This window comes from Xenopus laevis, chromosome 3S, assembly GCF_017654675.1.
Source record: "Xenopus laevis strain J_2021 chromosome 3S, Xenopus_laevis_v10.1, whole genome shotgun sequence".
NCBI classification, from domain to species: Eukaryota; Metazoa; Chordata; class Amphibia; order Anura; family Pipidae; genus Xenopus; species Xenopus laevis.
In genome coordinates, this window is record NC_054376.1 from 40,336,867 (window position 1) to 40,350,493 (window position 13,627).

Genomic DNA, 13,627 nt, shown 5'->3' on the forward strand with positions numbered 1-13,627 from the left:
TTATTCATATGAATATGTTGTTTTACATAAATAAAAATATGATGATGATAATAATAGATAGATAGATAGATAGATAGATAGATAGATGATAGATAGATGATAGATAGATTGATAGCAGACAATAGATAGATGATAGATATATCCTAGATAGATTATAGACAGGTAAAAAGGTAAAATTATAGACAGACAGCAAGGCAGAAAGATAGATAAATAGATAGACAGACAGATGATAGATAGATAGACAATAGATAGATAGATTATAGTTGACAATAGATAGATGATGTATACATAGATGCTATATAAATTATAGACAGGTAGATAGATACAATTATAGATAGATAGATAAATAGATAGATAGTTAATAGATAGATATAGATGATAGATTGATAGTAGACAATAAATAGATGATAGATAGATCATAGATAAATTATAGACAGGTAAAAAGATAAAATTATAGACAGACAGAGAGACAGAAAGATAGACAGACAGACAGATGATAATGATAGACAGATAGATGATGCTATTTAAAAGGGTCAGTAAATGTCACATAAAATTACCCCCACACATTGAGATAGATATAGGAGAGTATGGGAAGGGATAAACCCCTCATAAGGGGGGGGCAGCATTTTCCTTTATAATACATATACTGACCTGAGAATATATCACAAAACAAGAGGGGTTAAAAAAACAAATTATAATCCAATAAACCATGTTGATTCCAATAAGGTTGACAACATTGTGAGTTATTATCTGTGGGCTGGAACTAGGTGTAGGCAAAAGAAGCAAGTGCCTAGGGCGCACAGCTTTGCAAGTAGCTCACATGCTGCCAACCCCCTAGTCCGTCAATTGTTACCTCTGTGAAAATATGGGCGCGCTCTCTGAAGTCAAACTGCTTTGCGCACGTGCGCCCCCGGTTACGCACGGTTGCGCATGTGCGTCCCCGATTGCGCGCGGTTACGCACGCGCGTACCTGGTTGCGCACTTCTGCGGCGGGGGCCGGGCCGAAGTGGCTGGCTGGCCTGCCCCGGCACCCTGCCAATAACTGTTTTTACTTTAGAATTATAACTTATATGAGGAATAACAATCGCAATTCATTCATCTAAATTTGTATTAACAGAGAGATAGGTAAATAGATGATCGATAGAGAGAGAGACAACCCCATCCTAGCCATCTTCCTGAATCTTAAATTATTTCAAGGCAGAATTGTATCTAGAGACAGATTATATAGATGACTGTGCTCCCCAACGCTATTTGGTTAAGAAGCCCCCAGCAGGATTCATTACTGTGTAGCACCAAATATAATATTGTTCTGTTCTTGCAGGTTCTTATCTCCAGAATATGATGTAAGAAATAAAAGAGGGATGGGGGAGTGAGGAGCATATGACAGAATGGCACAAAGGATAGACTGACAGCGATGCAGCTGAGATCTGGAGTTCAGTTCAGTGCAATAATACATTGGATAATGTGCAGATAAAGAGGATAGATACTTTGCCCCGTATCTCTGTTTGTGCTTCCCTTCTCTACTCAATGCTATCGACAAACTCATTACCTGCGACTCTGTCCTGTTTGTCAAACAAAATTCGTGCCATCAATTTGCTTCCGCCGATCAGATCGGCCTGAAAACTTATATAAGTTTTACATAAGTGGCTGCCCGGGAATATCCTGGACATAAAAACTTAAGCGCAGGAAAATACTAGATCTTACTCCTTAGAGAAATATATGATGATACTATGTATGTATTTGTTGAAAAAACACAATAAATAATAAGATTTAAAAAAACTAAAGCGCAGGTTAATGCCTCTCTGACTTGTTTAAACGGTGTATATTCCAGCTGTCGCTTTTTATATGTTTTTCTTCAATAAATAGAAATATGTTGATGTAAACCCAGAGATCACGCCCCACACACACCAACTTCTCTCATTTTACACCACTTTCTTCTTTTTTCCCAAGTGGAAATCGCAGATCAATACAGACATATACAGAGGGGTATTTGTGACAGTCACATCTTTTTTTTTAATATTATTCTCATGCTTAAAATATACATTATTGATAGCGACAGATAAAAAAACAAAAAACAAAAGAAATATAGGAGCCTCGGTGTGTGCGACACTGTACAAATTCAATTACGCAAATATTTCAAAGAATTTCATTATTATGGCTTCAGAATAAAAAAAAAAAATCATAGTCGCAATTAATATATAAACCATAATTGAATTTAAAATCGAAATAATAATAAAATATGCCATTATCCGTTAACACCAGTTTGGCAACCAATAATTAAGAAAAAAAAAATATCTTTTAATTCATCCTCATATTTAATCAATTGGGGAGTATGTCCAGAAATACATATTCGTTTCGTGCGAATTAATAACTAGTTTTTTTTTTAAATAGCAAAGCTCCTATCTATTTGGTTATTATCATAATATAATAAGCAGCGCACTTGTGATGAATTCGCTATGGTTTTAATAGTTACTGAAGCCAATAGACAGTATGAAATTCACATCTTTCTGCGTGTTGCTGTTCTAATGCTAAGAAAATGCATGTTCGTTTATTTGTTGATTAATTCTCTTTATTGCTTTCCCTATAAAATGCCTGCATTAATTATCTTGCAAGTGACCTCTGTATAGACTGGGCTAATGGGAATGTAGGAAGGGAAATGAAAAAAAAAACTTTTAGACGTCGCAGCGACACCTTGCTGTCGCAGTGAGAATTGCCGCAAGGATTAAAAAAAAAGAAATAAATACTCAAACACTTGGGGAACTTCAGTAAGCTTTCTTTTCCAAACCAAAACAGTGAATGGGAACAAGGACATTTAGAAGTAGCCATTGTCCAGGCTTGTTTAGAAAACATTCTATTTCATACATTTTATTTCAATTAAAACCATGCAAACAAGGAATTTTTCATAGCAAGTGGAAGGGGCTGATAACAATAACAGGCAGTGATCATAAAAAAATAAATAAAAAAAAAGAGTTATAGGCTGTCAATATTCCCATGCGATATATAGACTCTCAAATTGCATTTTCCCAGCTAATAACCAAATGATATTACAGGCAAGGATCGATGCAAATAGAAAGGGCAATGGATACAGGCAATTCCAAATGAACAGTGGAACAGACTAATTACACTTTGTCACAGGGAAAAAAAGCAAGAAATATCTTGGATTTTTTTACCTCTAATAAATCTTATTGCCTGTAAGTGAATTTAGCTGCCAAGTCTATGCTCTTCTGGAAGACAAGATAATTAGCTAGAATTTAACAAGACGTTATTTTAGTCGGGGGGAAAACGTTTGCAGGGCAGACAAGAAATCGATGTGGCTTCCAAACGAAAAACGTTGTATTGGGATATCTCTGCTATATCGGATTCCAGGCAGCTGAACAAGTTATTTGGAATTGCTGAATTAATATAATATATATATATATATATATATATATATATATATATATATATATATATATATATATATATATATATATATATATATATTATATATATATATATATATATATATATATATATATATATATATATATATATACACACACACACATTCACACATGGGAATATTTCACAGTTGTAGTAATGGTTTTAGAAGTATTAATATGATAAATAAATAATCATAATAATGAATAATTTTTCACTTATTAAAGAACACAAGTCTGGAGAGTATTATGTAGCACCCCTGAACTTCAGCAAAAATCGAACACATCCCCTTATTCTCCTTATTTTGGAGCATCTTGTACACCCAAGATGAATGTGTCTATGTTCCACTCAGCATACAGAGAGTTAAAGCAAATAGGCTGGCTGTGTAGTACAACTATGTTAGATTGTTTCACTGATGCAAAACATGTAGCCAGAGGGGATTGCTAATGATTCCAGGGGTTTGGAAAGAAAAAATAAAAAATAAAGAGAGAAAATAATAATGGAGCAATAATTCAGACACATCTCAACACATATACACCATGTAAAATGTTTAAAGAAATATACAATAACACACAATGGTTCGTTTCGAAAATAAAGCAGGTGACATCACCCATTGTTACAGAACTAGTCTATTACGTCATCTCCTGACGCTGACGTAATAAAGAGAGCTTGGCTTCTGGTGCAGACGATGGATAAGGAGAAATGAAGGAATACAGCGCTACAAAAAAACAGCAGTGTGTGTGTATATATATATATATATACTGGATACAGCAAGGTTTTTTTTACATTTTTAAAAAACAATCCCATTATAAATGAAGTGTAACCAGTCTGCAGGGAGATGTATAATTTTAAAGCAATAGCAACGGTGGAGAAATCATAATTTTTAGGTCTGGTAAAAGGGGAATGAATACCTAAATGTCACCCTTAACATCAGCAGTTTGTCCTGAACGTTCAAGCAATCGTCCACCTGTGTATAAAATCCCTATCAGTCTGCAGTATCTACTAGAAGATATTATGTCTAGCAAATACTCTGCCTGCACAGCCTTATCATTTATAGGCACATATTTGTGGCAGGTGTAGCCATGGCATAGGAAATGCACTTCATGATCCATGCTGGCAGATTGGAAATCCCATAATATGACTGCTGGGATTTTTTCCTAGGGAGATGATGTGCCATATTAAAAATTAAAAAAAATATATAAAAACGTGTCCGCCCAAAATAAAATGACAGCATGAATGTGAGGTCGGGGGATTGGAGTTGTACCAGGCACAATGTATTTATATGAACCGACATTAGAGGGAGACCCAAGAGCAGCAAAGGCAGGGAATAAAAGCAAAAGGCAAGCGCTGATCCAGTGTATCTGCTCACACACCCGCACACACAATATAAGAACAAAACATCTCACATTATACACATGAGATTTGTGTCTGCCCCTGAATTTTGGATTCGGTCAAATGTGTCCTCCAGATCAGTGGAGCAATAATGTTGCTTTTAATATGTCTTGGCATATATATTGATGTATCTATTAGAAGAAAACAATATGCAGCATTCAGTGTCTCTAAAACAAAAACCTAGGAGAAACCACTACCTCCCATTACTGTATGTGAATTGTCATATAGCTAGCACACAATGCTGATTAGTGTAGCCCAGGCCACAGGTACCCCAGCCTCCCTACACTGAGAGATGGCACCTTCCTTCCCCTGACTGCTCCAGACTGCACAAATTATAGGTGTTAAATGGAGCCCAATCACACACCTAGAGACACCCAATGACACGTGATACTAATGCAACAGATTTAGTTAAAGAAATGGCTTGTGTGGATGAGGTCTTTCCTTCCTTCCTTCCTTCCTTCCTTCCCTCCTTCCCCTTTCTTTCTTTCTTTCTTTCTTTCTTTCTTTCTTTCTTTCTTTCTTTCTTTCTTTCTTTTTTTCTTTCTTTCTTTCTTTCTTCCTGCTTTCCCTTCTTCCTTCCTTCCTTTCTTTCTTTCTTTCTTTCTTTCTTTCTTTCTTTCTTTCTCTCTTTCTTTCTTTCTTTCTTTCTTTCTTTCTTTCTTTCTTTCTTTCTTTTTTCCCTGCTTTCCCTCCTTCCTTCCTTCCCCTTCCTTCCTTCCTTCCTTCCTTCCCCTTCCTTCCTTCCTTCCTTCCTTCCTTCCTTCCTTGCCCTTTCTTTCTTTCTTTCTTTCTTTCTTTCTTTCTTTCTTTCTTTCTTTCTCTTTCTTTCTTTCTTTCTTTCTTTCTTTCTTTCTTTCTTTCTTTCTTTCTTTCTGTTTTTTTCCTTCATTCCTTCCTTCCTCTTTCTTTCTTTCTTTCTTTCTTTCTTTCTTTCTTTCTTTCTTTCTTTCTTTCTTTCTTTCTTTCTTTCTTTCTTTCTTTCTTTTTTTCTTTCTTTCAGCTATAGCCAGAAGATGATGGATGGATAGATGCTGGAGCAAGCATCTTTTAGGTTTCAGCTAAGTTTATTAAACACACAGACTTCATACTACCTTGGAAGTCTGCTAAATTTTAAACTACAATAATTGGGATCGAATTATCACGCTGGAATTATGAAAATGTCTGTATTATGCCCATTGTTACAGATGTTACGGCTGTGAGACACCAAAGAGAGGCATTAATAAGTATCCAGCCAAGCAGGGGTTAACTATTCCTTGCCATCGTCAGAGCTTTCCAACATATGCACAAATAAACAACGGTACGGGCACTGTTTCTTACTTAAAAAAATATCTGAAAGTTCCTTTCCATTGGGTAGAAAAGAATTGCTCTCATATGTGTACAACTGTGTTTCATTTCTTATTTCACAAACCACTGCACTTTTCCCACTTTCGTTTTTCAGCCCAAAAAAATTGTAATAAGTAATAAAGGGAATTGGGAAACTGTATTGGAACAGGATTCCTCCCAGTTAGGAGCACCAACAGGATCATATATTTAGAAATTATAATTCCATGTATTACAAACAAATGATTCTTGTTTTAGTTTATATTTTCTTTGTGTTTGCTCAGTTCAGCTTGGCGCACAAGGGGTTACTTGTGAGTGGTAGGGGTTCATTTGATTCACGATAAATAGTTATAATCGGTACAGCTATAGATTTTTTTTATCCAATTCACTAAAAATAAAATGAGAGGCAAAAATACTTTTTTAATTTTGGAATAGCAATTCTGTTTATTAGACTGAATAAAGATTACAAGAGGAGCTGTTATCCCCTTTCATTTTAGGCTGTGGCCCATCTTCAGACTGGTAGCACTGGCAGCTGGTGTATGGAGTCCAGCAGCTTGCCTTGCACTGGGCTAGAGATGCCACCAGAGTTATTAATCACACCAAATCAGCACTGACACCGGTAGAAACGTCGAAGAGTATGGGGCGATAGGCGACATTATTAACGTAATACAATCAGCTTCCTAGTCGACATTATTCTCTTATTGGGGTTGATTGATTTGGCGAGTAGGAAATACCTGCATTTTATTTAATCAGGGACACAGAATAGAATCAAGTAGCTGGCATCTCATGGAGGAGGAGAAAAGTAATCAGAATCAACACGGGTAATTATACGCACGTTTTATGTCATTGGGGGAAAAACGCACAGAGCTAGAAATCCCTCAGCTCTAAAATACACTTGTTAGAAATATTATTTCATAAGCGATATCGTGAAATGAATTGCTCTGTTTTTTTTTTATCCAGTGTATTATGTATAAGTTAACTACATCGCTTTCAGCAATGGACTCTGGGAGTTGTAGTTTATCTGCAGTTGGGAGGGAGGGGGTCCACAGATTGAAGAGCCTCCACCAGCAACACTTTGATTTCACACGGCTATACTGGAGCTTTATCCATATCAGCAAGAAAGTAAAACAAAGAAAAGTAACCATCAATTTTGGCAACTTACTTTTTATATCTCCTGCCTTTGCCCTCTTGAGAGTCTGTGCCAGGGCAACCGACTACTGACAGGGATGACTAAATCCACCCCAAAGATTAATAGATTGTAAAACTTTTTTTTATTTTGCACCTAAATTAGGGGGTGGTGAATTTGGCAAGTTTTAAGGTTAAAAACGAGAGAAAAGGAGACGCTGCAAAGCTGGTAGACTCCAGGCTGCCTCTCTACAAAAGGCACCGGCTGATTGAGATTTATCGGTTTGCAAATGAAAAGGTTCATTCGGTATAAGAGGTTAACTCCGAGTTCCTCCAGCGTGACCAGAATTACCAACAGGCCGTTCCTGCTCAGCACAAAGGCGCTTCAAAGGCATCTTTAAAACACACACAGATATAGACATACACACAAACACACTCTCACGTTTTCGCCTGCACTGCAGTTTTCTTTTCATTTTTGTTTCTTTCTGTCCTTACAAAGCCCGCAAGTCCCTTTGTAGAGAGAGAGAGAGAGAGCTGGGGAACTATCCTTTCTCTATAGCGCACAACTGGAATAAAAGACACAAAAAAAGATTAAGGAAAAGAAAAAGTGAAAAGAACCAGGGAATAGGATGGGGGCTAAAATCCAACCAAGAAACTATGGAGCTCTCTGAAATTGAGGAACACGAGGCTAGAAATATGGGGAAACAGCTGTAGTTATAGATTGGGATAGTGCACTTTTGGTGCCGCGTAAAAATAGAACAAATTGCGCGCGTTAACGGTCTGCGTTACTAGGGCCTTGCAGGAAAAAAAGAAATGGAAGATACAGGGGGCGGCGAGGATAAGAGAAGAGAACGGGGGGCAGCTTGTGCTGTATGTAGAATTGTTAATAAGGGGACAGTAAACCATCCTTTTTTTTTTTGTGTGTGCAGTATTTCAGAAAGATCAATGAATGACCCAGGGGCAAATGAGGTAGCTCACTTCTACTACTACACAGATATATGAGAGACTCTGTTGAAACAAACCAGTTCTGTAATAATACATGGAATAAACAGCGTTGCATCAAGGGACTTAAAAGGGGAAATGCGACAGATTTAACCCATTTCTAGTCGGGAGAACCCCGAGAACGCACCGCAGGTATCTCACCCTCCGGTAATAAAGAACCCTCAGTGAGCTCTTCCTTACTAGCAGCCTTCCCCCGCATACTATTTCCCCACTAAGGGCTAACTAACATCGCGTGAAATTACTTTTATTGCGTGGGGGAATGAAGGCCACTCACTAAAGAAAAGAGGCTTCTCTCTGTGTTGTTATTGTTGTTTTTTTTAATGCCTTTTCATATTTAGATCTTTCTAAAATAATTGTTGAGGAACGATACCCATTAAATACTTATTTCAAATTTCTTCATATACAGTTTTGGGGACGGTCATAGATATAATTCAACTACAATCATGAATTTTCTTTCACCCTATAAACGGTATTCCATAGAGCCTAAGCTCTGCCTGACCTGAGGGAGGCTGCAATCCTTTCTCTATTTTACCTGAAACTGAATCTAAATAGCGACAGAGATATATCAATTGCAGCAAAAGACAAAAAAGTTAAAAGAAAGTGGCTGACACTTTAGCAGGCATTGTTGTCCTAATATCATTAAAAACAACGGCCTATTGCATTAAATTCTCTGCACTGACCTTATGTATCTTCCTATAAATACGAAGGGTGTAACCTGCGCAAAGTTGCACAAAGAACACGTTTATTTAACTCGCCCAGCTTATTGCGCTCTGTCCAAAATGGTTACAGGATCAGTCATTTTCTGACCAATAAACAAGGCAATTAGATGAATAATGACATTACAACAGTATGAAAAATAAATGTAATCACAATGGAAATTCGACTTAAAATATTGTCCAAAATGGTAAAAGCGCAGACCCTGTGTCACGAGTGTGGGTAACGCTGCCTGTGCCTTGTGTATTTATCCTTGGTGTCAGATCTAGGGGTTAGACATAAATCATTTAGCAGTGTCCAGTGTAACAGACCCTTGTGGATTTGTTTGCGGGGAAATGGGAAGATCAGGCGCTTGGCACTGGCAGGCCCGGTTCCTATTAGCGCTACAGGCGCTATTACAGTCCTAGCCAAGCTGTGTGTGCACCACCCAACCTCTAGACACGGCTGCACTGAAATATGAGCAAGGTCCTTAGAGGTCTGTGTCAGTGTCAGTACTTAGTATAACTGGTAGATGGCACAATTTTCCTACATTTAGAGAGAGAGCCAGGCACATTGAGAGCAAGGAGTTCATTTAAACCTCCTTTATTTAAAAAGAGAGAAAGATAACTGACAGGCAAATCAGGGGAACAACTTAGCGCAACCTGGACATTTCATTCAAGCTTTTATTTAAAGATGTTTCTATTGAGGTTACCTGTTGGGCTGTAACATATCTTACAAATAATCTAGGTTTGGATACATTTGTATATCTCTGATGATTTACAGCAAAATTGATCTCTCGTTTCCTGTATTATATATATTATATATTGTATTATATATAAACGTTACATTCTATAGAACAGCTCCTCATATATATACATAAAAGATGTATCCAGTTGTATCTATTGAAATAAGTCGAGGATGTGGGAGCTCTCACTGCGCTCATAGGAACGAGGGAGCTCCAAAGAAAGAACAGGGGCAATGCCATTCTGAGAATAGAATCCTTATGGGAATGATTATAAAAAAAAATAGATCAGGAAAATACAGGACAAAAAAAATAGTATCCTTCCCTAAAATAGAGCTGGAATATTTAGGAAAGATGATTTATAAACCAATTATGCTAATACATTGCAATGAAACAGCAGGGGAGGAATGAAAGGCCAATGGACAGAAAAAAACGACTTGTATTTGTATCAGACAAGAGAATATATATGTATTGATATATATTGATGCCAATTAAATACTTGTTGTGCCTTGAGTCGATTGGATATATAAACACTTGCTTAATAAACAATAGGATAGCATAAAACTAAAATACACAGAGAAGAATATGAGAAAGTCGTGCCTACTGGTCATAAAGAATTCCATAATAAAATAGGAGAATGGTGTAATTGTAACTCCATAAAAATCTACTGGAGAGAAAGGGGCTTTATGGACATGGATTCAGGGAAGGGGAGAGAAACAGCTTGTGTAAAATAACAGTCTGATGAAAATGCCCCCAGTAGACCAGTAAAAAATGCGCCTTTTCTCCTTTTTATTAGACATAAGAAGAAGATTGAAAAAAATGTAAAAAGAAGGTTGGGTGGCTGGGAGCTGCCAGGGAAGGGAATTCAGATTGAGGGCAAATAATTGTGTTTGGGTGGGTGCCTGTGTGTCCTGTTTGGAGAGTGGGTCTCCGGCTGTGCTGCACCAGGATCCCTGTTGGTAAATCCATCATTACCGTTCGGATACAGGGAGAATGCCGGGCTACTAAATTTATCTTCCATTTGTAGCGCTTTAATAGACATTTATTAAATGCTCTCAGAGAGAGACATGCGGCGCCTGATTACATCCCAGTTATGGGCAGAACAGAAAGGCGCACGTTACAGGCAATTTACTGGAAGGGAAAAGAGAAGGAAAAAAAAACTAGAGATAAGAGAGTGAAGAGGACTCTGAAACAATTCCTTTTTCATATACAGCCGGGCTGGGAGGCAAAAAGACATTCACACCCTGAAAAATATTGTTCTCTTCTCTGTTGGGTTCACCACTGCTGGGGGCCCCTCAGTGCCCATGGAAGGCTGACAGTTAGCTAATACATGTGCTGTGTTATTCCAATTGCCCTCACACCGGGTCAAATATAGGGAACTGGTACTCAGAGGGTTAATAGGCCTTTAACGCCTTCGTTTCCAAAGTCTCAGCGTTCAGTTCTGCTGGGACTGTAGTTGTTACAACTATAACAACCGGAAGGTAACCCCAACACAAAAGCTTTCCCCGAAATAAACATGATCTGCATGTGTATATAGTTTAAGATTGCTTCTTACTACCTTTAGCATGCAATACTGTACTACATCTCCCAGCATTCACAGCCATCACAAAACTGCAACAGCACATGGACATGGAAAGGACATTTTCTCTATCAAACACAATGAAAATGTAAGAACTGGCAATTAAATGTCCTTTCCACTCACTGTACCATCTGCAGCTCAAGCAGCCAAACCGTTTTGACTTGTATCATCTATGGATCAATCATTCCAACAATCCAGTTGTGTGTGTGTGTGTGTGTGTGTGTGTGTGTGTGTATATATATATATATATATATATATATATATTATATATATATACACACACAACTGGATTATTGGAATGGCTGTTTCAGATTGATCCATAGATGATCATCACATAGCTATTATATATATATATAACACATAGCTATTTCTTTCCCTCTATACATTGAATGTATTTACCTTCCTTTTTAGACAGCTAATGACCCTGTGATCTCCTGTGGATTAATCTCTTCTAATACAGCCAAAGTAACATTCAGCCTGAGCAAACTCAAATATCTTTACTCTGTGCCCAAAACTCCATGTCTGGGCGCAAATGCATCTAATGTGTAAGCGGTGCCAGCAACAGGGATATTGGAAAACGATTTTTTTTTTACCACTTTTTTTTTTTCCCCCAGAGAACACAAGGACTAAGTTTCTAAAAAGAAAATAAATACAATTGACATAGTGCTGGGGGAAAACTCATTAGTTCGGTGTCTCTGTCTAATCCAGCAAGAGAAGTGCAAATTATAGAGTTCTGCCTGAACACACGTTCTGTCAAGTGAAATCAACCCAGTGCACCGCTGATTCCCACTGCCCAGCCATCCCCTTGCCTGTTGCTGCTGCTTCTCTGGGAAAGGGGGCTTGGCTGCCAAAATATTTTTCTAATGAATGGGGGGTGGCGAGAAGAAATTTTTTTTTTTATCATTTTAGGAAGAAGATCCAGCCTAGTTTCCCATCGGTAATCCCAATAAAATGAATATTGCAGGGTTAAGCAGCCTTTGAAAGAACAATATTCTACTTCCAGGAGGGCTGCAGACTCTCCCTGTTTTGGTAATTAAGCAAGGAGAAACTAAGAAAGCAGATGTGTTTGCTTAGCTAATCATTGGCATGTTTCTTTCTGAGAACCTCTCGCGCTTGAAAATTCCTTTGATTTTTTTTTTTCTTCCTAACCTCTCAAAAAGGAATCTATCTCTATAAATTATCCCAAAGCAGTGGAGCTCACGTGGCATTCTTTACACTGGTGTTTCACTTTGTCAACAGAGATCACTATTTCAGATAACTGAGACCCCTGCCTTTTTTTTATGATCTGGGGGTAATAAGGCGTTGGGTCCATTGAAGTGACTGCACCAACTATTATCTTTGCATTATCAGGGAGCAGATAAGATTTATAACTTCTCCAACAGCTCTTGTGACTGTGAGTGCTGGTGTTGTGCAATGAAGAGCTGCCTCTCCCCTTTGGCAGGTGCTACAGTGCGCAGCTACTTAGTGACTTAACACTGATCACTCAATTCTCTAGTGTTTACACTTTCTGGTGGGACTATTTATCCCCAGACACGCTGAGGAGGCCTTGCCTGTCACCCTTCGGATGCCACAGAGGTCAGCAATGTGCCCCAGGCCCTAGTCTTTAACCCCCCAGTTGCCCCCAGGGGTCACTGTTATAACCTCACCCCTTTGCACAATCCCCCCTAGATGTACTTCAAAAAGAACCCCCTTCCTCCAAATGGTATTTTTCCAAATCTATTCTTATTTAACCCCTTGACGCCCTAGAGATGTTCAGAGATCTTTGTTTCCTCCAAGGGGTAAATAAACATTTGCACTGTGCTGGGCTGTCTAAAGAGAGAGCTAATCTAAAGAGAGAGAGCTAATCTAAAGAGAGAGCTAATCTAAAGAGAGAGAGAGAGCTAATCTAAAGACAGAGCTAATCTAAAAACAGAGAGAGCTAATCTAAAGAGAGAGACAATATAAAGAGAGAGACAATATAAAGAGAGAGAGAGAGAGAGCTAATCTAAAGAGAGAGCTAATCTAAAAACAGAGAGAGCTAATCTAAAAACAGAGAGAGCTAATCTAAAGAGAGAGACAATCTAAATGGAGAGAGCTAATCTAAAGAGAGAGACAATCTAAAGAGAGCTAATCTAAAGAGAGAGCTAATCTAAAGAGAGACAGAGCTAATCTAAAGAGAGAGACAATCTAAAGAGAGATAGAGAGCTAATCTAAAGAGAGAGAGCTAAAATTAAAAGAGAAATTATCTAAAGAGAGAGAGAGCTAATCTAAAGAGAGAGAGCTAATCTAAAGAGAGAGAGAGAGCTAATCTAAAGAGAGAGACAATCTAAAGAGAGATAGAGAGCTAATCTAAAGAGAGAGAGCTAAGATTAAAA